Source organism: Symphodus melops (assembly GCF_947650265.1).
Source record: "Symphodus melops genome assembly, chromosome: 13".
In the NCBI taxonomy this organism is placed as follows: domain Eukaryota; kingdom Metazoa; phylum Chordata; class Actinopteri; order Labriformes; family Labridae; genus Symphodus; species Symphodus melops.
The window spans coordinates 12,500,572-12,528,472 of NC_136703.1; the positions used below are offsets into that span (position 1 = coordinate 12,500,572).

Below are 27,901 nucleotides of genomic sequence, written 5' to 3' on the forward strand. Positions count from 1 at the left end.
TTCAAATGAACATGCAGCGTGTTCTTAATTCAACAACAGTTCCCTGATCTCATCTACTATGATGGAGTTTGCCTTTAAATGTTGATGTGCCGGCATATGTTGACTGGAGATTCATGGTGTCACGTCATAGGGAATGGGCAAACTAGTCTATGATCAAACATTTTAAATTCAATCATTCGTGCTGAGTAAGCGGGCTCAGTGTCTTGCTGCAAACATTAAAAGCAGAGCACAGAGAATAATTTCTAGAGATCATTTTACAAAATATATATATATATATATATATAAATGTATATGGTGCTGGATGATGTGCATACCACATTTAATTTAATACACTGTTGGACGACAAAAATGTTCACTAATGCAATGCTTGCATTGTGTTAAAGCACGTCAGATAGTGCACTCATGCATACAGAATCCCCCTCCAGAACTTCTTAGTTAGTGAAGGTACGCTCCTGCATTAAAAGTTATTGTGAGCTCATCCACTACAGTACAGTATTCATTTCATGTGTACACACGTGTCAGTCTAAAATGTGTATGCCATTGACACACACACACACACACACACACACACACACACACACACACACACACACACACACACACACACACACACACACACACACACACACACACACACACACACACACACACACACACACACACACACTTTCAAGGACGCACACTCGTAAACAAAGAGGGGGGCAAAAAAAAGACACTGCTGCCGAGCAACTGTATTTGTAGTCCACGTTAGACTACTTGCTCAGCCAATAAATGGCTGGAGCGTAATGTGCCCTGACCTTCTATCTTTCTTTCAGCAGTTCCTTACATATATTGCTGTCTCTCCTCATATATCACTCGAGCAAATGGCGCCCTTCACCCTGCTCCCTCCTGTCCCCTCCTTAAAAGGCTGAGAGGACATCTTCGCCGGCTGGACTCGACTGACAGCGCTGGCAGCTTCCTCATCGAGCTCAAGGGGAGGGCGGAACCAGGCTTGTCGAGGGGGAAATGCGGCAATGAATAATTATGTTTCATAACATGCCCCATCCCCCCCCACTCCTTTATTAGCATCAAACAATAATTAATGGGGAACAAGGGCCAGTGAGGAGGCTGCTTCTCGCTTTCCAGAACAAGAGGGTCAATATGCCCTTGTACCCCTTTTCTCTCTGCTCGCTGTCAAAGAAGCAGACACCTCATTCCTCTAGAAAGAAAGAAAAATAAAAATCACTCTTAGCTTATTTATGATGCCGGTTGCTCTGCTGGAGAGAAAACACAGCATTCCTGCTTCACTCAGCAAAAAAAAAAAAAGGCTTCGGATTACTTTACACAGCAGTTCACCGCTTCCATCTCCACACCTCTTCTCAGCAGGCCAACCCAACAATTCAATAATGAATATGAAATGCCTCCTAATTGATGTCTACGGGAGTTGGAGTGGGCTGAAAATACAGCACTATTGGACATGGGCTTGACTTGATTACCTTTTTTGTTTCACGTAAAGAATAAAATAATCTCTGATCAGCAGTAGCAAAGCCAGAAGTGATCGAATTAGCTTTGCACTAAGAGCTCCATTGATCTTGGCACTCATCTCAGCAGATGAGACCAAGAAAGGCAGCTGGTAATCCAATAGCTGAGATGGGAAGTGCTTCAAGGACTCTATGGTGTTTACCAACTTATTTCCTTCACATAGAGGCAAGATGTTAGCGCAAGCCACACACTGGACTGATTGGAAGCCACGGGCGAAGTGAGTAAGAGCCACCTTGTGACTGAAAGCGAGGTACTCGGAAGCTGAAAGTAAATCGCTTCGGCCGTGTCTATCACGTAATGACTAAACAGGATGAATCAAGCAGAGCCTAGATCAGGGCTTAAATGAGCTGTGTGCTAACACTGAAGTCCTAATTCACGCTTTACTTAATTATCCGCGGTCAAAAAAAAAAAAAAGAGGTAAAAAAAAACTAAAAGAGGTGATATCAGTCTTTTTTTCAGTCATTTACTTGGGTGTGAACGTGTCAGGTTAAGAGAATCGATGTCGGGGGGAAATCTGCCTAAACACTGTGATAACTTCATTGCAGCAAATAATTGACGCACGTCTTTTGTGATCGATTTTGCATGACGTGAATGACATCAAACAAGAAGCCCAGAGGGCAGGGAGCATGAAACAGAGCAAAACTAAGGTAGTAAAGGGCACACACACACACACACACACACACACACACACACACAGCTTGTAGAAATACTTTGAGTATAGTGCGCCTGAATGGGATCGCTGTCATGCATTTAGTGTTGCACTGCCACAACACACACAAACACAAACACAGTCACACACAAGTGATCCATCAAGGATTCATGAGTGAATGCTCAATAACAAGACTGAGTGCCTTTCTCTCCTTCATATCACTGCAGCAAGAGAAAGAGTGAGAACTCTTCAGCAGCCCACAGACACACCGCAAACACACACACTCCTCTCATACCGCACTAATAACCTTGGGCTGTCTACCAATGCCACGGCTTTATGGAACTGTATGGGCTCTAAATAGAAGCTTCATTTCTCACCGGCAGTCAGTAACAGCTCTATTTCAGATGCCCTGTCATTAAATATTTATCTTAGCAGGGTTGTAGATCATACCAAGGTGATAATCGTTTGGAAAAAAAAAAAAAAAAAAATATTAAGGTTTTTTTTTTTTCTGCCCCCTCACAGTCCACCTCCATCCACCACTGCCACAACAAAGGCCTATTTTTAAAAAGGATTATCTACAAGTGTTCCTTTAATCAGCGCGTGGCAGAACTGCAGAAATCCCTCAACAACAGTCCCAGAGGAATACCTTTCTCTGAAGCCTTATCAGGCGGAGGATCTCCTTCGCCGACAGCAGACTGAATGAGTGGGAGTGAGCGTGTTTGAGGATGAAAAAGCTTGTGCTGCTACCTCGCTATGATGTGCTCTCCAACAATCTCAGAACAAAGGCCTCCATTTTGAAGTGGAGTTATGATGGCACGGCGCTCTTAAGGCCCCACCGTTTGTCGCGTTGTCCTATCACTTTTTTCCCCCGATCCTCTTTGTTAGCCCTGCTGTTTGTTATGCTAGCAAGATAAGCCACTGTTGTGGGTGGCTGGGTTGCACTGCTTGCAATCGGTGTACTGCCACGGTGCCAAAGCCGACAGTCTGTGGGAGGGATTGTGGGCGTTATGGATCACTAGGAGACAGATGTCCGGTCTTGCCCCGGCGCTGACTCAAACGCTAACCCTAAAAAGTGCATGTTTGCAAACTGGATGGCTTCCTGGTGAGTCTTAAGTTGATCTTTATCAGAGCAATACAGTCAGCTCTCTTTATCATGGCAACGTGCCTTTTTCCTCCTCTCTGGTGCAACACTGAGCAGCTCTGTTATTTATGCTGCCTTAAGAGGTGGACTGATAAACACTACAAGCTGTCTCTTGCAGGTAAACAAGCATTTTGAGTGAACAAAAAGTAACACCAGACAAGAGCAAAGAAAAAAATGGATGCAGTATTTCTTTTCTTTTTTAAAAAAAAGCTATGTTAAATGAATGCAGTGAAAGCCTCTGGAGAACAGATGACTGTCTGGCCATCGTCAAGACACAGCCGTATTGTCTACCATCGAGATTCTCCACTGCAGCGTCATGCTCCAATAAGCAGAATCCAACCCTTTAAGCATCTGTTGTCTTTAACTCGCCCCTCTCTTTGTTTGGTGCGCAGTCACAGTTAATGATTTCCTCAAGATCTCCATTTTCCATGTATGATTTACATGTTTGAAATGCTTAGTTGAGCAGACAAAGGTTTGCAAAGCAGCTGTGTTACACCAAGCCAGCCAAGCTTAAGCCAAAGATTGTTCAAGCAGAGCTGAGAAATAACATGTTTTTTTTTTCTAAGAGAGAAAAGGAAACAGACAGAGGTATAGGAGCATTGCCTCGCAGTTTCTTCTAGTTTACATATCTAGATTGTGCAGTCATTCCTTCCAAAGAGAAACACCGCCAGCAAAAACAATTACACTCGCCCCCCTACCCGAGCACGAGCCTCTAACAGACTGCCTCATCTCAGCTTGACAATCAAGCCCATTAGATCTTTCTGTGAATTAAAGCTAGTTAACTTAAAGCACTGACACACATCAAGAGTAGTCATTAGCCTGTCTTTTTAGCATAAAAAAACAGGAATGATTTGCCGGTTCAGAGAGATCATCTCCCTACATGCAGCCTGGGGCAGCCCGTACCGTCTACCTCATTATTTTTGGAAGAACAAGGCTACTTATGAATCGGGGTGGGTTAAATGTAAGGTGCTCTTGTAATGACCTGGCTTACCCACACAGTAGTGGCAGCAGCAGACTGCTTAAGCTGCTCTTATTACAGACAAAAGAAAAAGCAGTAACTCGCCAGCACTGTAAATATAAGGCTAAATCTCTCTCGGCTAAGCCGTAAAATCAAAGTGGGATTGTTGGAGAACATAACTCCCACGCAGCTGCACATTCTGCGGTGAAAAAAAAAAGCTGTCAAATGTTGGCTTTTTACAGATCCTAGCAGACCTGACAAGTGCCAATGATACACCATGAGTGATAAAGACATTCATTCCTGCTCAGAGAGAGAGGTTTTTCTTCTTCTAAGTGATAGTGTGCAACGCTCTGCTGCTTCATTACTGGAGAGAAAGAGGCTGTTGCTGTGTTTTTCCTCCATTTACGTTGCCAGGGTGACGAATGAAAAGCAGGATTGCCCCGCACAACTAATCAAATGAGTGAGTGACAACAAGTCAATATTTTCTCATTGTGTGGACAAGTAATACATCTACGCAGTAACAGGCTGTGCTTCAAGGCTCAGCCAATGGTGGACTCGCAGTATTATACGGATAATGTGCCAATAATGTGGCTCGGCGCGGCTGTTAAAAGCAGTGCCAATAAAGACACGGTATCAAAAGACAACCTTTAGCAGAAATGGGCTAAATTACCGACGCAGCAGACAACGTCTAGACTCTGTACTTCAAACAAACACACTGTCGTGTAATAGCTACAAGCCAACAAAGACAAAACTGTAATTGGACATTGATCTGTTGAGCTCTGAGGCTGAATAAGTCACCCTTAAGGGGGAACCTGTATGTATGAGACACATGAGCCTTTACTGAGACGCTCGAGAATCCAGCAGAACGACAAGCACCTCGTGTTAGAGCTGCGAGAGTTCAGATTGGATCATTTTTGCTTGAATTTTCCGGGCTCACTCGTCATTTTCAAACGACGTCCTCTTAAAGAAAAAAAGACAATTAGTTTGCTTTTGATGAACAGCAACAAAAAAAAAAATCACTATGTAACACCAAACGGAGCAAACCTCTCTACAAGCCTGGTTAAGCACAAGCAAGATCAATGGGTAAAATTTATCAGCAAATATTACCATTCGCTGCCTGGCAAGTAATCATTAAGGAATGGCACTGATGCATTATTCATCATGCTGATGTATAATTCAGACTTAACAGCAGATTCTATGCATAAATAAAGCTGTGATACATTTAAACACATTAAATGTTTACTTGCTGAAATGGGAAATGAAGGCGCAGCGTGATCGTTTCCCCCGCTGCTTGTCACTCGATTATTTGATAGCATTACTGAGGATGCAGGGACAGAACGTGGCTACTGCTATATAGACTATGACAGCCCACTAGTCAGAAAACATACACCTCGTAGACATGGGCGACAGTCTGATACATGGCGGTGGGAATGGATTGCTTGGTCTTGCTTCTTTTTTGTTGTCGTTGTATTCAGTGATTGGAAATTACCTTTTGTCAACAGCAACAACAAAAACCCTGAAAAATACGAGGACGACGTACATGCTGTGACCTTATCGTCGTTGGACATTAGCATGTGTGATGAAGCAACTTAGCAGGACTGCTGTTGATAAAGGAGTCAGAGCTCGTGTCAACAGGGACGAAGAGGAGGCGCTGAAGACACAGGGGCTTCATCTCACGGTGTTCAGAGTGGACTGGGCCTGCAGGGACCGCCATTCCACTTTATGACCATGCACTGAATTAACAAGGCCAGATGTCCCTCCACTTAACATGTGTGAAAGTGCCCTCCAATGGGCTCAGCTGCTTTAAGGATGTACAGACAGAGAGGAGGGGGGGGGGGGGGGGTTTGGGGTGGGGGTGCAGGGCCCATTTTCAATTATCCCAATTTCTCAGTCGTCTGCAGCTCCTGAGGTTGGTTTTAATTAAAGATATGGGCCCTTCCTCTGTGCTCACAACAAATTAGATGAACATTTTCTCTGAACGGTTCTTCCTCGCTCTCGGTTTCAGAAGTCACCCAGCAGAGGGTACTGCCTGCTTAGCGAGCGCTACCAGTTTCATGTGTGTACCATGTCAATCACGGGGCGAATGTATTCTAAGTGCGTCACTGGTTCACCACTATCTCAGAGGATAATCGCTCATTTAGTGGCAGGCCGAGCTCGCTTCATTTAGGAGCGAAAAAACACCCGTCGAAAAAAGAATCAACGAGACCTGAAGAGATTCATCCTCGTTCCTTCACACACAGAGAGTCTGTTTCTGTGCAGGGGGATGGAAACGACACCAACAATGATATGGACAGCCATGACTTCTCATTGATTTTCCGCCTGGCTTTATGGCCGGCCGACTCTCAGATTTTTCTATTGTACAGGGTCAGATGTGGGAGGGAAAGAGACAGCCATACATTTCATTCGGTAGTTAAGACATAGTCACAAAACCAAAACAGCTCAAAGTGTAATTCAGCAACACTGACTTGATAAGCATTGTACAGTTTGTTTTTATGGGTCAAACATACCATCTGTTTTCTTTTATGTGGCTTATTCTAATTTGTCGGGTCATTTCTGTGTGATTACATTGGAATACAGTTTAGTCATCCAGACTGTTTCCACAAATGGAAAAGATATCAAGACCCCAGGAGAGTTACTCATTAGAAAGAAAATGAGAGTCCCGCCAACATCGCATGAGTTACAGTTTCTATGATTCTTTATGACTTACATCATCATTTTAAATAACGACACACAGACAAGTTGGGACTGTATTCCTAACAGCCATCATCCTCACATAGGGAAGAGGAGGGGGGTGGGGAAGGGGGGGGGGCAGAGATGCAGCGCAGTGCAATCCCAGTGAGGACCATCATGCGAGCAGATTAAATAACGTTTTTCCAATGCCCTGTCAAACACTGAGCAGCCTCCGAGCAGCTAGACAGCCGTTACAGCCTCACTCTATGAAGCAGTGCTCTCTCTCTCTCTCTCTCTGTGTATGGTCGGAAACAGCCTCTTTTGATGCGGATATCGCCCGTCGGATTCCTCAGAGGTGACACTCATCCGCGCGTGTGAGCTGAATCTTTACCAGATTTCTACCTCGTCAGCGGTGAGACTTGTGTTTGTGAGTCGCACTGCTTCTACGCTTCCCTCGGTTTACAAGAATCAACAACACATGCTGCAGACTCGGGGTTAAGATCAAATTGAACATCAGATTTAATTTCCTCCAGTCAAATAATGGCTGGAAGCTCTGCAAATGAAGAAGATGTGGCATATGCTCTTTGCTCAATAGTACTTGTACTTGATTAAGATGAATGCAGCTACAGTCTCATCGGAAACCCAATACTTCATAAAAAACTTTGCGTACTACTGGGCCGACTCCGTCCGCCATCCAATCCACAAGTAGCGAAACTAAACGGTTATCCTTTATTCTCCGGGGAGGTGAAGAAGAGGCCATTTCGAAATGTGTTTCTGAGAGACACCCAAGGCAATTTTTCCCACATGACACTGCAGACTGAGGCTGTGATTGCAAGTTAGCCACGAAACCAAAATACTTCTGTCACATGGTTTCCATATCACAGAGCGGCTAAATCATTTTAATAAAAGGAACAATCATCCCTTGACTCAAGACCACAAAACAGACACAAATATTTATGCTCTATGGGGGACGAAAACTTTGAAGCGAAGAAAGAAGGAATATGGCAAGAACCTAATGATACTATGCTGCTATGTATGGACTTCACTTCAATATGTTGCAATGCTGTTGTAACAGTAAGCAAGATAATCTATTGCAGTTTATAAATGTCAATTTAAGAGAGCTTTGATATCATTTAGGACGCGTCACCTGCTCGAGGTCTGTCAGAAACTCACGTGTTTATGGTGACAGAACAGTCGGATCATGTGCACTATTTCATCGCTTTCCAGGTAGGGTGTAATGTCACATGACTTTTACATTTGCTTGTGTCGTTTTATGGATCTTTTAAAATTCATTGTGAATTAAAAATGGTGTTTTGGTGAATCCCAGCGGGTATACAAACAAAAATGCCATCTTTATGCTCAAGTAAACCAGTTTCTGCTCACACTACTAATGAGTGTAACATCACATGATGAGTCTTAATATAGAGACAAGGCTCTTTTTGTGGGGAAATCCCCCTCCATCTCTTAATCTTAATGATATCTAAACCAGATGCGACTGCCTTCTAAGATTATCAGAGAGGCCGAGTCGAATGACAGAAACACTACAGACAATCTTTGTCAAAAAGTAGAATAATCGAGTACGTCTGAACGTATCCACATTTGAACACCTTTAAAAACGGAGCGAGCAAATGTCCACAATCAAAACAAGATTCACACTTATCGACAAGTACTTGAACACAAACGAGTCATTTGTCGAGGTGTTTATGAGGTGCTTGTTAAGCCTATATTCATGTGGATTAAAATGTCATAGTTGTCGAAAACAATCATCCTTTAACCGCAGTGTCTGTGCCATACATGTAGAAAGTAGATTAATCACTTCTGAATCATTAAGCTAGAGGTCACTCCTCAGTTAGCACAGGGTACAAAAAAACGCTACAGGAAGCTGGGAATGATAGAGATCGGCTCCTTAAAATTAGCAACGCAACATCTGACTCCATGAGTGAGAAAAGCAGCAGCAGAGAGGATTTCAGGAAGGGATTGTGGCAGAGATTTGAAGACAATCAGTGCCCCCCCCTTAAACCTCCTTCCTCGGTTTGAATCTTTTTTCAGGGTTGAAGCTTCTTTGTGCTTATGTGACCACATCCCCTGCGGATCCAGCTTCTGACTGGAGTCACATGAAAACTTACTATGACCAATTTCAAAAGTAATTTAAGTCTTTAAAAAAAAAGCCCCCCCGCCCCCACACAATAACTGGAAAACATTAGATAAGCTGCCTTTCAGACAAATATCTGTAGTCTGATTTCAAATCCTAAGCTGTCCCCCTCACCTCCTGAACACACACACAGCCCACCCGTCACCCCCCTCCTGCTCTTTTTAAACAACAGGCACAGCAACACCCCCCCCCCCCCCCCCCCCCCAAGTGAGAGGTGCATGTGCTTGGGCCAGAGTTCATAGCCTCTAGGGTGCTGAAGGGGGAAGTCAAGTTAATTCGGTGGCCCTTCAACAGTTTTCAACTGGTTCAACCTACTGTGTCTCCCACACATAGTTCAAAAGCCCTTTAAAGAAATAAACTCGTAGATTCCATTGTGACAGTCCAATAAACAATTCATGAAAGAAGCATGCCTGTAAATCCAACAGAATATAATTAATAAAACTATCCCACATTTATAATTCATTAATACAACTTGTTCTAACTTTAAAGTGTTTGATAGCACACATACAGTCAGGCACAACTTTTGTTTTCCATCTTCAGTGCATTTTTCTCTTGGGGAGCAAGGTTGCCATTAAGCTCTCCTTGTGTTTACTTCATTATTGCCACCTTAAAACCATTAGCTAGCTTAAACCCTGTCACAGGCAGGCTAGGTCATGGAGGCTATTGGAGGGTCTGCTGCACAGTCCAAGCAGAGCCAAGTTTTACAACAATGCAGCCAACTTTGAGCTCGCCGGAACACTCACAAACATTTGACTCGAGGTCACGCACGCTTCCAACTCCATGTATAAACACAATGTGAATACTTGTAAGTCAAAGTCTACGTAACAGCTGGTTGAATGCAACAATAATACCCGAATACCGTATTTTAATCACACATACACCCCCACACGTCTCCGACACCCCTCCTCCCTCCTCAAACCACAACCTCTTGCTTTTTTTTCTTTTTTTTTTTGTATTAAACAACTCACCCGCCAGTCTGGTGATTCTTGAAGTCCAAAGACTGCTACAAACAAGTTGAAAACGCGATTCTTTCCCAGGTTGACCCTCCAGCTGGGCCAAATCTAAGAACCGGGGGAGGAAACGACGCGAACAAGGACACTTTTTTCGTCACTACACCTCCCGGTTTGTTTGATAAACCCGCCGCACGGAGAGGCTCGGGCGAGCACTTGCTTCAACAAAAGACGGTTGCACTTTATTGATGGACTGTTCACGTCGAGAAAAAAATGCACTATAACGTGCCCTCGAAACGTCTCCTTTAGTCCTTTAAAACCGTGTTGTTGTTGCTGTCGATGGTAAGTGTCCACATGAAAAGTAACACAGCGCTGGTAGTTGTTTCGAGGGGTAGGAAACCAGCGAGTTCGCCGTTTACAGGCTCCGCTTCCTTTTTCCACACACGCGCGCGCTCTCTCTCTCCCCCCTCTTCTCTCCTTCTCTCTTTCCTAATGCACACACACACACTCACCACGCTCCCCCTATCGCTCCCTCCGTCTCTGTAAACCCCCCTCTCCCTCCTCCTCCTGTTCAGCTGTTCAACAGACGCATCCACATGGCTGACCTAGTCTTTCTTTATCCAGACACTAGTGAAGGAGAATTACCCCGACCACACTCAGAAAAAGGAGAAAAAGAGCGAGACAAAAACATGGACTGGATTAAAATAATCATAAGAATTAAAGAGTGTAGGTGGTTTTTTTTGGGGGGAGGGGGGTCGATGGGTTGTTGATTGATGGCAGCCCCGTAGGGACAACGCTGTGTGCTCAGTGTGTTTGTGTGTTTGCGACTGCAATAGGTAGGGAGATGCCCGACAGCAGCCAGAGTGGCCCGACGGACCATCAGCAGCAACCGATCAATGGTTACACTTATGGGAATGTGAGTGAAACACAAAAGCGGCACAATGAAAGAAAGCTATAGTAGTAGTAGATGTGCATGTTGAATAACGGCTCAATAGCCTACATGTAATATCTGCACAATAGCCCACAGGAATGACGTATAAAGAAGAAACGGAGAAATGTATGTTAAGAATACAGGTCTAAAAAAACAGTGGTAAATTAATCTGCTGGAAAAATACACCAGGGGAAAAATCTGAATGCTGCTCAGGCTTGTGTAGCTCATTTGCATTTTTGGATAATGAATTAATTAGTCACCCCACCCATTAAAAAGGCAGAAACAAGCATGGATGATAATGTGAATAGTCCATTAGCAATACTCAGGGTTGGGTGGGGAGGGGGTTTAATGTCTAGCTCTATGCACATCACATCAAATGTAATTCTGGTTACTTTTCAAGTTGTCTCCCTAATTTTGTGCAATTTACTGATAGAGAAAAAATACAATCTAATTTCTCTTTGTAATAAGGCTTTAAATACCCCCCAAAAATCTGACCATCATCTCAGCCACACGTTAGAGGAAGGGGAAAACAAAGATGGACCGCATTAAATCGTAAATTAATCGGGTAATTTCCGTTCCACTGAGCGGCCTTGACACATTTTCATTGTCTTAAACATGATATTGGATCACTGTCAAAATCCAATTAACTTAGCAAATAGTTTGCACGTTGGGCTTTTTTTTCTTCTTCTTTGCACTAAAGCTCGACACCGGCAGCAGGAGAGACAGGCAGAGACGATCAATAGCAATTGAGTTGAGGGTGGTGTGCAAGGGGTCCTTCATTGTGCTGCAAACCATGTTGGTCGTCTTGGTTTCAATAGCACGAGGGGGGAAATGGGGGGAGAAGGTGCAGGGAGTCTCTGCTTTACAACAGAGTGCTGGTAAAACCTTTTTCCCCCCACTCCTTATGTGACTGTCTTAAGAAGTCCCCCCCCCCCCCCCCCCCCCAAGGGTAACCTAACACCACAGCACCTCCCTTATCACTGTATGTATACATTTCACAAGGTCAATGTTTATGATATTTGCACACAGAGGCACACACACTGCCTGCCTTCAACCCTGAGTTATACAAACATTCAGTGGCTCTAAGATTAATACGCAGACGTGAATGCATGTCCTTCTGTTTCTGATGCGCAGGAAAAGAGAATATAATTCATTTTCAAGCTCTGAAAAAGGATTCTCCGTGTGTTAAGAAGAAACCCGTCAACATTGTCTGTTGGTTTGTAGGGCTTATGTCGAGGCCAGGAAAGCACAGGAGGGAGAGATCTCAGTGAAGACACTGAAGAGCAAAGCTGGATTGGCTGACGGGGCTGGGCTCTCCCCTCCCCGGCAGATGAGATCCCATTATCAGGACGACGAGAACTCCACCTCCAGGATTTCACAGCTCCACTGTTTATCACATGGCTCTGTCAAGTTGGGCACCATTAACCGATAATGAAAGGAGACAACCGGTGCAGTTACAAGCAAAGCACTCCACATTCTACAGGCCTAAGCATGTATCTGGGAAGCTGACTGTGTCTATTCAATTCTGTTCAGCATTCAAACGGCCGTCACAATACCTTTTTTTCCCATAACACCCCCTTCCTACAGCTATGCTTTCGATACCAACAGAAGAAAAACGGCATCTTTTTTTTTTGGTTGAGGAAATGAAATCCAACAGAGCTGCGGCTGCTCGAAAGAGAAATATTACACTGTTTTTTCCTGACACCCTTTCTTTCTTTTTTTTCCTTTCCCCCCCCCTTAAGATTATTAAAGCAGAATAATTCCTTGCAAGAGATAACAAATCCAGAGGGGGCGTGTGTGGAGGGGGGAAAAAAGGCAGCACAAACTACTATTCTGTAATGTGTTTTCTTCTTCCACATCAAACATAATTAGTACAAGTGTTACTAAACAAAAAGCTTGAAAGACTGCCTCTGAATCCAAGGCCAACATGCCCCCACCCCTTTCCTCCCTCCCTGTCTGACTACTCCATTTATGGTTTATAGGATTCTGTAGCCACTTACGCTCATTAAAAATGAATACTTAACAAAAGCTGTGGCTGACACACACTGTTTGCTTTAGCCTGATTTCCCCACACTGGAGAAAAACAAGCCACTCAGAGGCAGCAAACATCGAGAGAGCGAGAGGGAGAGAGCCACATGGAGAGAATGTGCTTGGCAATACAAGTTAAGTCAGCCAGTAGCTGAAACAACAAAAAAAGTGACATGGATGACTGAGCCAAGCCTGTGAGAGACTTGGCAAGCCTCAGAGGCCCTGGCCTCTTAAGAACTCATATCTAGTAACTTCATTTAATACATTCACCAGGGATGAGCAGACAATTTGAAGCAGGGGAAAAAAAGGGATTGAGAGAAGAAAACAGACTTGTAAACCAAGAGGAGGGTTAGGTTGTGGCTGTGGCAGCGGGGGTGTACTTCAGAGATTCGACTTTAACACATGACTAAATCTCAGCTGTGTAACAAGCTAACTTCCCTGCTGCCAAAACATAATATGTGGAGAGAGTGAAAAAAACGGATGTGCTAGATTGATCCTTGAGACCATTTTAAAACCTTTTTTTTTTTTTTTTCAGGCTGGTTATATCTGCAGGATCTGTTCTTCTCATATTAGAAACTTGATCAGAGCGTTTCAAGATGAAGGCTTTAAAGCAGCGAGTCTCTCTTTGCAACACGTACTAAATCCATAAAGAACAAAGACTCTGTGTGACTGCTGCCTCAAGTTACCGCTCCTCATGCTGACGGCAAGTGCTGATAGCCCCACAAACTCCACCCAACTCTGCCGGCAGGCTAGCAGCAAAAAAAAAAAAAAAAAAAACGACTTCAAATCATTCATTGCCCCTTTCAGCTTTTGTGGATTCTTAAGAAAGCACTTCACAAGTTTGGGGAATCCAAAGGGAATATAGGTTCTTACATGATTAATTAAAACAAATCTTGCCTGGAGGGGTGGTTAAGTGAGGGGGAAGCAATACAATAATCCTCTCCAATCTCCCCACAAAGTAACTCAAGGAAATTACTTAGCAAAATATGATTAACTAAACGCGTGTGGAAAAGAGTCACATCTTTTTTTCTTTTTTTTTTTGAGAAACACCACGTCAGATAAAACCTATGCTACACTTTCCAAATACCACTGCACTTTTCTCCCCACATGAAACGGATCTATCAAAGATACCCTTTGGAGACAATCCAAACAGGCAGCTAGTAATTCAGCTGCGACCTAGCGAGCCCTTTATTTGCCATCATTGACAGAGTCGTACAAATGTGAGAGGAGCTATAAGGAATGGTGCTTCACTTAAGGCAATGAGTGCATGGGCTAGCCTCACATAGCTATCTTGTTTACATAGCTATTCACAGTCACATTTGGCAGCCTTGCAACACTCTGAAAACCAAGACACTTGTAGGCTACATATGTCTAATCTCTCTGCCAAACTACACAAGCTACTCAAGAGAGTGAAACTTGCTCGCAGCAGCCATTTGGTAGAGCTATTGCATTGAAACAGAACAAAAAATCTGAAGTAAGTTAATCTTATTCCAGATGGAGGGAGATGCCACCTGGCAGGCAAAGTGATCAAGTGTGAGGAAGTAGGCAGCATCAGTGTTTTATTTCTTTAGGAAGACAGCAAAACCTGATTTGCTCATTGATGTGCACGAGCAGGAAACAAACAGGTTTCAAACAGAAGCTCATATTCGGTGTTCTTAAAATAAGGTCGACAGTTTGCATTGGATCACAGCTGCTTGAAAAAAGAAAAAAAAAAGATGACTGTGTAAAGCTTACGAACTAGAAAGTAATCAATGTACTACTCTGCCTGGTTATGAACTAACAAACAAAGGAAGTGACAAGATACAGATAAATACACATTGGTAACACCTTCAATGCGTATTTCACTAAGCTCCCTGATTTTCCACATTCTTTAAGCGCTCACATGAACCGTCTATGTCTGTCTGATTCTCGGGGGCCAAACAGGGCCTCATTCATGTGAATAAAAGAGCAGTTCAGTGCGCCACGGCTGCTTCGAGGACAGACTCAGGAATGAGACTGTAATTCCAGGAGGGCCCCAGAGAGACGCAGTGCATGCACAGAGCTGTGGTGAAAAAGAGGAAGTTTACATTTCAGGCAAATCCCTTTTGTGAACAAAGACGGGGCAAGATAACCAAACATGTGTTTTAAACGTCTTTAGCTCAGGATGCAGTTATGGATATCCAGCAGCGTGTGAGACTTTAAAGAGGGTCAGTGTTACTGAAAAGAGAGCGAGAGATAGATTGACGGTTGGGGCGTGTGATTCCTGTGTGGTTGCTGTCTCACAGCTAATCTTCTCAAATAGCCAGTGACTGCTCCATTTCACACAGAGCACATGGCTGTCTCGCCCCCACACACTGCCACCCTATGGACAGTGAGGGTAGGTGCAGCTTTAACGCTGTTGCTGTGCTGAGAGAGGAGGTGGGGGAATGTTGGCTCATGGTGTTTAACACAAAACAGAAAAACCTCCCTCCACTATAATTCATTGCATAGATATTAAGACTCTCAATATGGTGCAATGGCCACAAAGCAGCATCTTTGTTTCTCTTGGATGCTTCTTCAGAAATCAATTATTCTCCTCTGGTCACACTCTGCTGCTCTCAGTGTGTAAGCTAATGATTTAGCTATCTAGTTTACTGATAGTGATAACTAGAATAAGCACGTCCATTATAGGTCGGAGGAACAAGATTCTCGGCTTGTTCTCACGTCTTGAATATTTCCAATTCACTCTCCTCACATTCCCTTTTTTTTTTCTTTTCCCTCCAATTTTGCACGCATAATAGCAAAGAGGAGAAATCTCACAGGCGAACGTACAGTCAGTGTGTCAGTGGTGGGTGCGGTGAGAATAAGGATGTGTTATTCAAAGAGACGGCGCCCACAAACAGGGTGTCGAAGGCTGTGTTAGGAGATTAGACTGTTTTTGTGGGAACGAATGGGTATAAAAAAAATAAAAAAAATTGTCTGTGTGCAGTCGGAGGAGACAGTTTGGAGATCAGTGCTGAGGTCAAGAGGAGCCACTTAGCTGTGCTTTGGCCTTTCCAACCCATGCAGTGCTCACAATCCACCGGTCTACTGTGGGAGTAGATAAAAAGCTTGGCAGCAGTCTGCAACTGGAGCTGGCTGCATTTTGTAATGCATGCACGATTTATGCCATTGTAAAGGTACAAAATGAAAATAGGTAGGAAGGTGGGAAGCTCGCTCATTAGCTGGTATATATACATTAGCTTAGCCTCACTGGAGCAGATCCCAGAAGGTACTAAATCTGGGGGCTTATGACCAATAAACAATCCACACTAAAACAAAAAACATACCTCTCTCTCAATTACACTTAAACCATGAAGGTCACTTGGAGTTTTTTGCTAAACTTTTATTACTGTAATTAAATATGTATACAATGAGCAATGTGTGATGAAACATAAACCCAGTGCTGCTGCTGCTTTTTTTCCTACCAGAATCAGAATCAGCTTTATAGGCCAGGTATGCTTACACACACACACAAGGAATTTAACTTTGATGAACTGTGCGCTCATATAGGTATAACACTAAATATCCACAATAAACATCATAACAAAGACTAATGTGCCCAAGAGTAAATAAGAGTGCAGTAGTGACTAGTGTAAAAGATGCTAAAGTTTTGTGGTTCATGTACATGAGGTAGTTCTTGACAGTATTTACATTTAAAGTGTGCGTGGATTGTTCATTTAAATTCAATAATTAGGCATCTAAAGATTAATCGTGCTGCAGTCAAAAATCGATTCAAAAGGTGTCGTGGTTCACATCGTTACTCGCAGTAACAGAGGAAAACCTCCCTTTCTTATAATACCACACATTATCACAACAGCAGTGATAAAAAGAAGAATCGCCGTCCCTTTGATGTCGCTGTTGAAGAGATAATTTGCTGAAATCTGAGAGTAATATGTTAGGTGTCATTTATGATAACATAGCATGCCGGCTACTCTTTGTCTTTATTGTTTGGACTTGTGAATCAACTGAGCATAGCAGTGTGTTTCTCATTATGCTGCTGCTGTGGACACAGAATTACTGCTCCGAAGTGGTGAGCTGGAAATTCTGCAAATTGCTTGTTTGGATGCACATACTCTACATAATGCATGAAGGATCTAACATGTAATAGATGTGCGTTTGTGTGTGTGCGTGTGTGTGTAAGGAAAAGATAGTGGGAGAGACAGGGGAAATGAGAGATTAAGTGACACAGTTGAAATTCCATAACGAGCAGAGTGGGAAGCTAACATGCAGCATGCTAACTGTCTCTACCAAAGCAGCAAAGGGGTGCGGACAGAGGAGGCTTGTTGTAGCGGCTCTTGGACTGGGAATGGTTGAAAAGATGGAGGAAACGATGGATGGGTGGAGTGAGGGAAGGAAGAAGGTAGCGCAAAGCCATCGCTCTTTCTGTTCCTGCACACATCAGCAGCAGGAGGGTATGGATACGGCGGAGGCCACAGCAAGCCAATTACCAAACTCATTAAGTAACCTGCCAGTCCACTTTGAACTGCAGCCCCCTCCATATCTAAACTGACTTCTCCACTGCTGTTGTGGAAAGTCAGATAGGCCTATGCTCACTCTTGCACTTCTTTTTTTTTTTTTTTAATGAATGGAGAGGGCAGTAGAAATGGCAACACCGTAATCGCCTTTTAACAAACTTTCATTGGAATTAAAAGTCAGAGCAACACATTATCAGAAGTAAAAGATCAATGGCAGGTTAGTGGTTTAAGAAGTGAATGTGCTAGGCGGCACTGCACTAAATCTGCATGCAACAGAAAGAAAAGGCATTTCTGTGATTATTAAAAAAAGAAAAGAAAACAAGGTTCAAGGTTGTACTAAAATCAGAATTTAACCAAACTGAATTGCACTTGTCTGGTAAATACACTAATTTCAACAACTTCATTTTTTTTTTAATGTACTCATTGTCACAGTATTCATGATGATCACTGAGGATATCAATCAAAAAAAACAAGCTGGGCCTCTACAAACTAATAGACGCAGAAGGCTAAAAGTCCCTCCTGGTTATTTTTATTTATTTTCTTTACATTTAACTGCCTAATTCAATGTTTGTATCTGCTCTACTTATTATGACTGATGCGATTGGAGAGAGGCAGATCTCTGTGGATTGTTCATCTTTCAGCTGACAGCTTGTCATGCCATTTTTTAGGCATTACTCTGGGTACTATGAAGCAGCAAAAAAAAAAAAAAAAAAAAAAAAACAAGTTCAAAGATTTAACAGAAAAATTGAGAGGCAAATAAGGCTCGTCTTGCCTAATGATTAAATAGAAGATTTTTAAAGGGGCAGCCAGAAAATGATGCACCAAACGAGGACTGTCTCATAAATAACATACAAAAATTAAATTTTAAATCGCCATTAACCGCATGCTATTTTATCCCTTTAGGCGCACCGTGTATAAGCCTCCGCAGCGTCTCCCTATAGTCACAGTGATGGAAAAGAAAAACACAGCTGCATCTTTGGATGTCTCATTTCACTCTCAACATTGTTTTTTTCAACAGCTCGGTTGACAAGTCAAAAGTCAAATCCACGTTGTGACATCAAACATGTTACCATTTCATTTATCCGTTTTCATTTTGTTTTTTGAACCATCAGGAGTTTCTTTTTCCGTGGTTTAGTTCATCTTTGATCCTACCAGAGGTGCATTACTTTATTTCAAAATAAAAGCAGGGTTGAATTAAAAAAAAAAAAAAAAAAAAAAAATCAAGTTTCCTCAGCTTCAGACATTTAAAATAAAACCCTAGAACATTTTTAGGAGGGAAATAATGACATTTCAAACGCAACTTAAAATGTGATTAATTCTGATTTACTACTGAGATTTTGCAATTAATGGGGATTCCAAACCAAAACTAAGAAATGTGTTAGCATGAGTTAGCAGATTAGGATTGAATGATTGGTGGCAGACTCAAGCATAGTCTTCCGAGGAGACAGCAAGTGGCAAGGAGGGATTGTTCAAGAGGGAGGAGGACAGCATAGAAGATGATCAAGTATGAAAGGATGATGATGGAGAGAAGAATATGGCTGAGGGAGAACACCAGTTGGGGCAGGAATAGAAACATTTTTTTGGGGGGGGGGGAGGGGGTAAGTGCAGAGATAAAAAAATAAATAATAATAATAAATAAAACAAACCCTACTGTGTTAGTCAGTGCTCCAGTGTCACAAAACATTGTTGACTAACCTTGACTGCATTCACCTCCTAGCTCACTGCCACATTTCCTCTCAACAAGTATTGACACAACGACAGTCTGCAAGAGAAGAACTGAGGGGACAAAAACAGACAGACACAGAGGACAAGGGAAAAAAAACATGAATGGTGTGTAAATGGAACAAACAAGGTGATAACAGCTTGACAGCAGAGGTGTATGCATGGCTGAAGATGGCTGCAATATTTAACATCATGTTGAGCACATGGTGAATGTAGACACTGAAAAACACAGGTGCGCACAGAAAAATTACACCATTCAATGTGCACTGCGTATTCTTCTTGATGAGATTGTGAGCATTTATTCTAAGCCGTATTCATTTCACTCCTCTCAATAAACCTCTCTGGGTGCAAGCAGATCGAGGCACTTATACCTGCCACACACACACAGTAAAATACAGACACACACATGCATGTGCACACACACGTACAGTCCCCCAGCCCTGCACCTCCTCCATTATCCCAAGAGCCCTCCCCTCTCTGCCTTGCCTGACAAGAGCTTGGAAATAAAAACATCACAGCTCTGCCTCGCAGCACCTGTTCAATAACATTGACATTTCACATTCAGCATCCGCACACAGAGGTTCCCTGCATTTACTCTCTCTAACACCTCTCACACACACACACACACACACACACACACACACACACACACACACACACACACACACACACACACACACACACACACACACACACACACACACACACACACACACACACACACACACACACACACACACACACACACACACACACACACACACACACACACACACACACACACACACACACACACACACACACACACACACACACACACACACACACTAATTTAATCAAATCATTTTCCCCAACTCACTAATTAAAAGATAGTGACTTGGTGTCATTATTTTAAGGAACTGTTGCCCTAGTTTATCAATTAATTCTTTAGTTTGTGTTACTTAATTTTAGGAGATGAAATGAGAAATAAAATATCATGAGGACGCTTTTGAAAGAATGCTGAACATAGTTTAGAATTTAAAAAAAAAAGAGCCATGTGTTGTTGTTTTTTTGCATCATCAGTTAGGTCTGTCTCTGTCAAGGGAAATAAAAGGAAAAGCAACTAATGAACATGTAGGGCGATGTCAGAGGAATATGTGCACGATTTTCTGGGAGATATTTTTCCTCAAAAAAAGAAAAACAGTGTGCCTAGGCCCAATTATATATTGACAGCAAAGCTTGTACAAAACAAGGAAACGTATTTACAAGATGTACAAAAAGAAAACATGTCCTGTGTTTTTATTATTCCTGCCTCCGTCTGATGCAACACGCCTGTAGAATTGGGTTCGCATTTTGATGAGAAATGGTCTGTTTCCGTTTGAAATCGGAAAATCACGCAGAGTATGCGATGAATAAAAATCCAAACATTTCAATTCATGCAATCTCAGCCGCTGCTCAAGAGCACAGCAAGCAGGCTCAAGTGTCATAAATAGCACAAACACACAGAACAGCCATCCAGATAAGCACATAATATGTAAAGCCATAAAAACCAAAGGAGATTTAGAGACCACAGATGTTTGATGTTGACGTTTGCCATGATTTTTTTTTCCCCCCCATAGATGCACCACAAAACTATAATGCATGTTTTCTATTAGAAGCTGCCACCAGAGGAGGAGATGCAATGCATGTTGGGTAAACCAGTGTCACCAGGTGCAGCCTAACCTGGACGGCTGAGCTGAGACATCTGCTTGACGGCATTAGAGCCATCAGAGCGGTGCCATAACCACAGATTAAATGGCCTTAAATCTGGGGATTAGATCCATGTATGAATAGCTCTCATTGATTCTCTGATCCTTCGGTACCTTTGGGATTTTCAGTTCAGACAATGTGGCGAGCGTTTTTTTTTTTTTTTTAACAACTAAAATCTGTCTGTGACTAACCCATCTCTTGATTTTTCTTCAAAAAGTCACATTTCCAAATTACACAAGGCATGCACCCTCATCCCTCTGACAAACTGTCCATCCCATCGAGTCTCTCCGAACAGTCACAACAGAGCAACTAAAACAAACTCAACGGGCCTAGAAATGTCCATTCTTATATGCTAGTTTGTGAGCTCATGTGAAAGATCACTTCCATGCTCTGCCAGTTGAGTGTTATTATATGTGAGCACAGCGGACCGATGGGGATGATGACAAAGACAGAGTGGCCCTTTCCTTCTTTTAGCTGCCCTGCTCTCACTCATATGCATATTAAATCTCCCTCACACACACACACACACACAAATTCGGCTCAGCTCCAATGACAACTTTTTGACCCAGCGGTCCTAAAATCTCCGGCTGAAAGTGAAACCCTGCTCCTCTATACAGGTAAAGATCCCATCGATACCTCTGTTACATCTTTACAAACTGAAGAGGAAGGTGTCCACTCACTGTGTTTATGAGAAATTTTTGATTAATGGATTCACTCTCTTTAGTTCATGGCAACTTTGGGATGAAAATATGACTTAATAAGCTTCAGCATTTATAATAGGTATTCTATCGGCCTAAAAATATAATGATTCCCGGTGATTATATAGTTTAAAGCCGGATTAAATAAAAAAAAACGTATTTGATTCTGCTGCACAGATGAAAACCCTAAAAATGAATACATAATTAAAAAAACGTGTCTTTTTTTTGTTGTTGTTTTTGCACTCAGCTTGTGAGCGTTTCGTCAGGCTGTCTGTTTTCTTTAGATTAACAGGTTTTGGTTGGGGATGGTAACTGCCGAGGTGGCCAAAAGGATGAGGAGGAAGAGAGGAGTGTAAAAAATCTGATCCAAAAAAAAACAAACCATAAAGGTAAAAAAAACAAAAAAAAAAGGAGCACTTCTGCTTTTTTGAAATGATTCTGGATTCAGAAACGTTACAAACAGTGGTAGTGTGTTAAACATGCCAAACGCAAATAAAAACATGTTACATCAGCTACATATTTGTTTATTTCACATCATATTGTCATTGCAGTATTTGCAATCTGTAACTGGACAGGACACAATACTTTGAAGATGGTGGAACATTATGTACAATCTTCACCTCTAGTCAGCTTGGCAACAGTATCTGGCTCACAGCGGCAACCGGATTCCCTCATCCAAAATGGCTGCACTGGTCATCATGGCTGACCTTAGCCACCTATCAAACCAAACTAAAGCAATTACCTGTTGATTAGTGTGCACTGTGAGGCAGCTCCATTAACCTTTGAGTGTGTGGAGACTGCAGTGTGTAGCCAAGTGGAACACTATCCTAACTATGAGCAAGGAGGGAGAGAGAGAGAGAGAGAGAGAGACAGACAGAGAGAAAGAGAGAGAGAAAGAGAGAGAGAGAGAGAAAGAGAAAGAGAAAGAGAGAGAGACAGAGAGAGAGACAGAGAGAGAGAGAGAGAGAGAGAGAGAGAGAGAGAGACAGAGAGAGAGAGAGAGAGAGAGAGAGAGAGAGAGAGAGAGAGAGAGAGAGAGAGAGAGAGAGAGAGAGAGAGAGAGAGAGCGACTGTGTGACGGCAGAGCAGCTCCTATTAGGTAAGCACATTGAACTGTCAGTCTGCAGCATTCATCAACACACAGAATGCCAGTCAGCAGCACCAGCAGGGGCGAATCTGCCTCTCCACCACACGACTGTTACTTTGGAGAAGTGAGGAGGCATTTGCAAAAGCAGATTTAGATTCCCAGCGCTCGGCAGTGCAAATGTTTCTATGCATGGTTTGGGTGGTTTGAACGAACATTCCCACTACAAGCCCTAATAGATCCACTATGGGAGCTAATGATATCATTATCATACATGCTGTGTATTATCTGGACCTGGAAAGTGTGAAGATCAATGGACGGCTAAATCTGGATCAATTGATTAGTCTGCCACTGTTAAGCCGCTGAAACATATTTTGCGCACAGTCAATGTGCTGTTGGATGTGTGGTAATGAATTGGGTCCTTGCCTGTTTTTCAGAGAGCAGCATCCAGACGAGAGGTTAGGCGAGTGGATCTGTGCCATATGAGATGTTAGTCAAATTGGCAGGGCTGATGATGAGCCTCCTCCGCTCATCTTTATGTCAACCACAGCCACTACTATTACTCCAAAAGACTCGAAACGAGGGCTAGAACGACTGCTTAACAGCACAGACAAAGTCAGAACAAATGAACACTTGTCCCGCATTCGTTATTTCTATTGTGCCCTTGTCACTGGGAAAAACTCACAGCAGCGAGAAGAGAAATGTGTTTAAACTAACACGCCGAGCAAAGGGCAGATTGTTGCTGCATGGTTTAACACACATGACTACGATGTTCGAGAGATGGAAAAGGACTGCACAGACAACAATGCAATCTACATTTGGCTAAACGCTTAATTACATGACATTTTTAAAAAAGCGGCTGTGGACTTGAGAACTGTCTGCAACACATTTATTGTGATATCACGAGCCTATAATTAGGACTTCAGCAGCATGAGGTGAGATTGGATTTGGAATAATATGGGCTGAATAAAGCAATCACAAGAAATGAAAGCATAAGGGGAGGATTATCATTAAAGTGTGGGCAATGCTTTTGAACATGACTTTGATCAATACCAGGACTCTCTTGCGGAGGAGACACTTGATGAAGTTATTCCTGGTGAAATTGACTTTAAATGGGGCACTGCGAGCTTTTGATCTGCGGCTCCTTTTTCTGCACGTCAAACCCACACTTTCTCTTCCTCATCAGTGTCTGACTCTATCCACTGTCCCGTCTCTCCAATAAATACCTCATAAGCCCCAAATTAAACCTTGAAAAAAAAAAGTTACGCTTAATGTCAATTAGTTTCATGTAAGTGGGCCTACATTTGGTAAACCATGTGATCGAAATATCAACTGACAAAATACACGTTAGTAAAAAAAGAAAGATGTCAAGTTTAAGCTTCGCAACTACTAACTGATCTATAAACAAACGAAGATAACTAAAACACAGTTGACGATAGAATCAATGTAAGAAGAACACAGAGGATACAGACTCGGGCTTTCCTACCTTTCCAAAAAGGATCTTTATATTGTACAGATATTAATGTATCGTTCCCGCCTCTAGGATACAGCCTTCATTCTTGAATCATAAGGCCTCTTATCGCTTCTGCCTCCAACTTGGTCTCAATCACGGCTGTAATTTGAGAGCAGCGTGATTGTGTTAGGAGGGAGGCTGATTGCCCTGCTGAGCTGAGGAGGAGGAGGAGGAGGAGGAGGAGGAGAGGAGGAACGTGTGGCGTGTACACTGAACAAATAACATCAGTGACAGCCAGGCTAGGACCAGTTTGTCAAAGAAGACGGTGTATTGTTTTGAAAATGACGACCCACCTCAACCGCTTGACCGAATGCTAACTGAACAATCCTGTATATCCTCTTCAGTTGAACTTTAAGATGAGGCCATTGGCAACACTAACGCTGCTAACCTATCAGAGGGGTTAACTCTATGTGTGGCTTTCAACACCCTTTAGCTAGCATGATGCAACTCATTTCAGCATACAAAGGCTAATGCAGGTAAATCACACCTGGTGGACTTGAATACTTGACACTAAGCTCCCCGACGTACGAGCTAGCTCGAGTGGGCGAGAAATGAACCTTGTTATGTGTCCTGACACCGGGCGCTGCTCCCCGGCAAATAAAAACATGCCTCTCACTTACTGGCTGCCTGCGCCCACAGCGCTATACATCAGCATTATAAAGGAGGCCGGCCGCCTCAAGGTCAGCTCAATTTCCTCCCGCCGTTATGAAGTATCAGAATCACAGCGAGAAGGGGCACCCACACACACGTAAAGAAATGATTTAGGGAGTGAGGGAGAAGGAGGGAGGGAAGGAAAAGGAGGAGGAGGAGGAGGGGGGGTCGGAGTATGAAGGAGAGGTTGGTCTATAATACAATGGGGGAACTGTGACAAATCACCAGAAGAGAAACAGCCTCTACTACAGAACGGCTGTGTGAGAAAATGTCGAGTGCATTAAGCCTGCTTGCTCATTTCACACGCTGACTGTAAGAATATAGTGGTGTGTAGAAGAAGAAGTAGGACTGAACACTTTTTTTAAAATTTGTATTTAAGGTACATTATTTAGCTTTATGACAGTGGTGGGATAAGGTTGGAGAGTGGTGAATGACAAGCGACAAAGGGACTACAAGGTCGGATTCAAACCGGATCGAACACTTTAGTTTAACAGGCTGGTTCTGCGTGTGTGTGTACAACTCTGCTGGATTATTGTTTTCCAAAAATGTGATATTTGTGATATGATGTTTATCATTTATACTGCAATTAAATCATAATCTGCTACATGGACACAACGGCGACCCAATGCTAAATAAACGTTTGTTTGTTTTTTTCTTTAGACATCTGAGCCTATTCATCACACGCCCATGCAATTTGATAAATTACACAGAGGCATGAAAGCTGATCACGTGCGTGGCAGAGAGAGTAGTGCATTTTCATGTGTGTGTGTGTGTGTGTGTGTGTGTGTGTGTATTTGCATCTGTCTGAGTCGGCAGTCATCCTTGGCTGCCTCAGTGGCTGAGGTTTGACATCTTCAGCTAAGAGCCTGGGGAAATAACAGAAAATTCACTTAATGGCACCACCTCATCTATTCCTCGTACACAGAGGGAGAGGGAAGGTTCCTTGAGGTGTTACAAAATGGCTGTGTGCTCTCAGCTGTGCCGCCGTCTCGCTCATCCACCAGCGGGGAGGGGAGGAGGGGAGCAGGTTGGTGGGTAAACACAAAGTGCATTGAGATCTGTCACCGGGCGGCGGCAATAATTTGCAGTTAACTCTGACCCCATGCAAAGAGCCGACCTGTATGTGAGACAGGCTTTTTGCAGTACAGGTTAATGTGGTCTGTGTGTGACCATCTGTGCATGCAAAGACAAACAGACCTGAAGACAGTGACCATGTATGTGCATAGCTGCAGGTACATGTGCATGCTTTTGCAGGTTGAAGTGTGAAAAGCAGAGCCAGAGGTGCGACGGCCACCCTCCAGCTCTGTGGGAGGTATCACAGAGCGATCCAAAGCGCAGCACAGCAGTAGGCCAACAGTGCAACAGCAGCAGGTTTGCTATCAGTGCAGCCTGAATGCCCTTCAGGCTATTTTCAGAGCCTCTGACCCCGGCGTGACTTGCTGGATGACGTCTCTTGCGACCGACACAGGAAGAGCAAGACTCAAAACCGTGCCGCAGCTTCCTCTTGGCTGCACAACTTCTCATTCCAGCGGCCCACAACAACTCTGCTATTGTTCTGATTTTTCACAGATTCCAATTCTTAATGTTTGAGGCTCAAGATTTGTTTTATTATTATTATTGTTATTGTTCAATCATCTGAGACAATAACAAATCACCTGAGCAACATGCTTCTTTTTTTTACATTAGTCTAATACTGCATAGTCAGGGAAAGCAAAAATTACCATCGAGACGCGCTCTCCTTTGAATTTCCTTATTCAACAGCAATTTTGTTATGTGCACCTCAAAGCAATGATGAATCACAATCAGAGCTTTGACTGTATTCTGCAGCAAATCCAAAGTCTGCTTCAGCAAAAAAAAAAAAAAAAAAAAAAAGGCTACACCATCTGACTCAGCTTTCATGTGGCTGGGAAAACAAATAGTACAAAGCGCAAAATGTGACTGCAGAAGACGTACAGAGGCGATAATAACACAGCAACAACATCACTTTGGGTGGCAATTTGAGGCGGAATGCTGCAAAGCAACTGATGTAATATGGAGGAGGCGTCTAAAAGATATTAATTAGGCTGTGCTGGGTAGCATATCAAAGGGAATTAGCAGCCCCACATGAACAACAGCCAACAGATATGTGGAACAAGGTCAAGTGTGAAATTGCTGCAGTCCTTCTAAATGAACTATATTTCACAGGCACATAAGGGTAAAACTTCTCCAACAAATTAACAGGTCATTTTCTTAATTTTGTGGGGAATATTAAGGAGACACAAATCAATTAGCTTTTGGGTCTCATCAGAGTGTAAGTTGCTGTACTTGTTAGGAGGAGGATAGCAGCACCTAGGAAGCAGGAACCGTCCATTGTTTCGTATTGTTCTTGCATCAAAACGACTGAAAACATACATCCGTAATTATTATTATGTGTGAGAGTTATTGTTCATTAGATCAAAGCTCTAATCTGTAAAGCTGAATGAAAAGAAATGGAGAGCGAGTAAGGCAGGCTGTCATAGTTTTAAATGTGACCCACAGACACATCCTCATCACTCACAGTCAGAGCGAGAAAAACTCCTCCTGACGTCAAACTTAAAGCACACTGTTCTCTTTGGACACATTCCCCCGTCGTTGTGTCGGATGATAGACCTGCTGAAAACATCTGGATAATCCATGAATACAGTGGAGCTGAGGGGGGTGGGGGGGGGGGGGGGGGGGGGGGGGGGGGGGGGGGGGGGGGGGGGGGGGGGGGGGATATGGATGCTTCCTTTGTCACCTATTGTATAAAACCTCTCCCCTCTCCTGTCTCAGTGAATGGCTCCCCACGGTTGGCTTGTCAGCACCCTCTCCATCTCTCTTCCCTGCACCTGACACAGCGAGTCTCACCCCCCCCCCCCCCCGGAGAAAAATGTTCAACCCCACCCAGCTAGCTCCCAGCAGCCCCTGGGGCATGGGACAATTAAAACGAGGCAGGGGCTCAGTGGAGCTGTCATGCTGCTGAGTCTGGGATGGGATCTTGCTTGTATCACTGCAGGAATGGAAGGGGGGGAG

At 43.2% G+C, this 27,901-nt stretch overlaps 1 protein-coding gene across 2 annotated transcripts in view; it reads right to left on the minus strand.

The window, feature by feature from the left end:
• rerea (arginine-glutamic acid dipeptide (RE) repeats a) overlaps positions 1-27,901 on the minus strand; it is a 118,661-nt gene that overhangs the window by 76,455 nt on the left and 14,305 nt on the right. For both annotated transcript variants that reach the window (XM_079360568.1, XM_079360567.1), the window contains exon 2: positions 19,171-19,251. The gene's annotated coding sequence lies outside the window, so the exon portion shown is untranslated. The remainder of the gene's footprint in view (positions 1-19,170; positions 19,252-27,901) is intronic.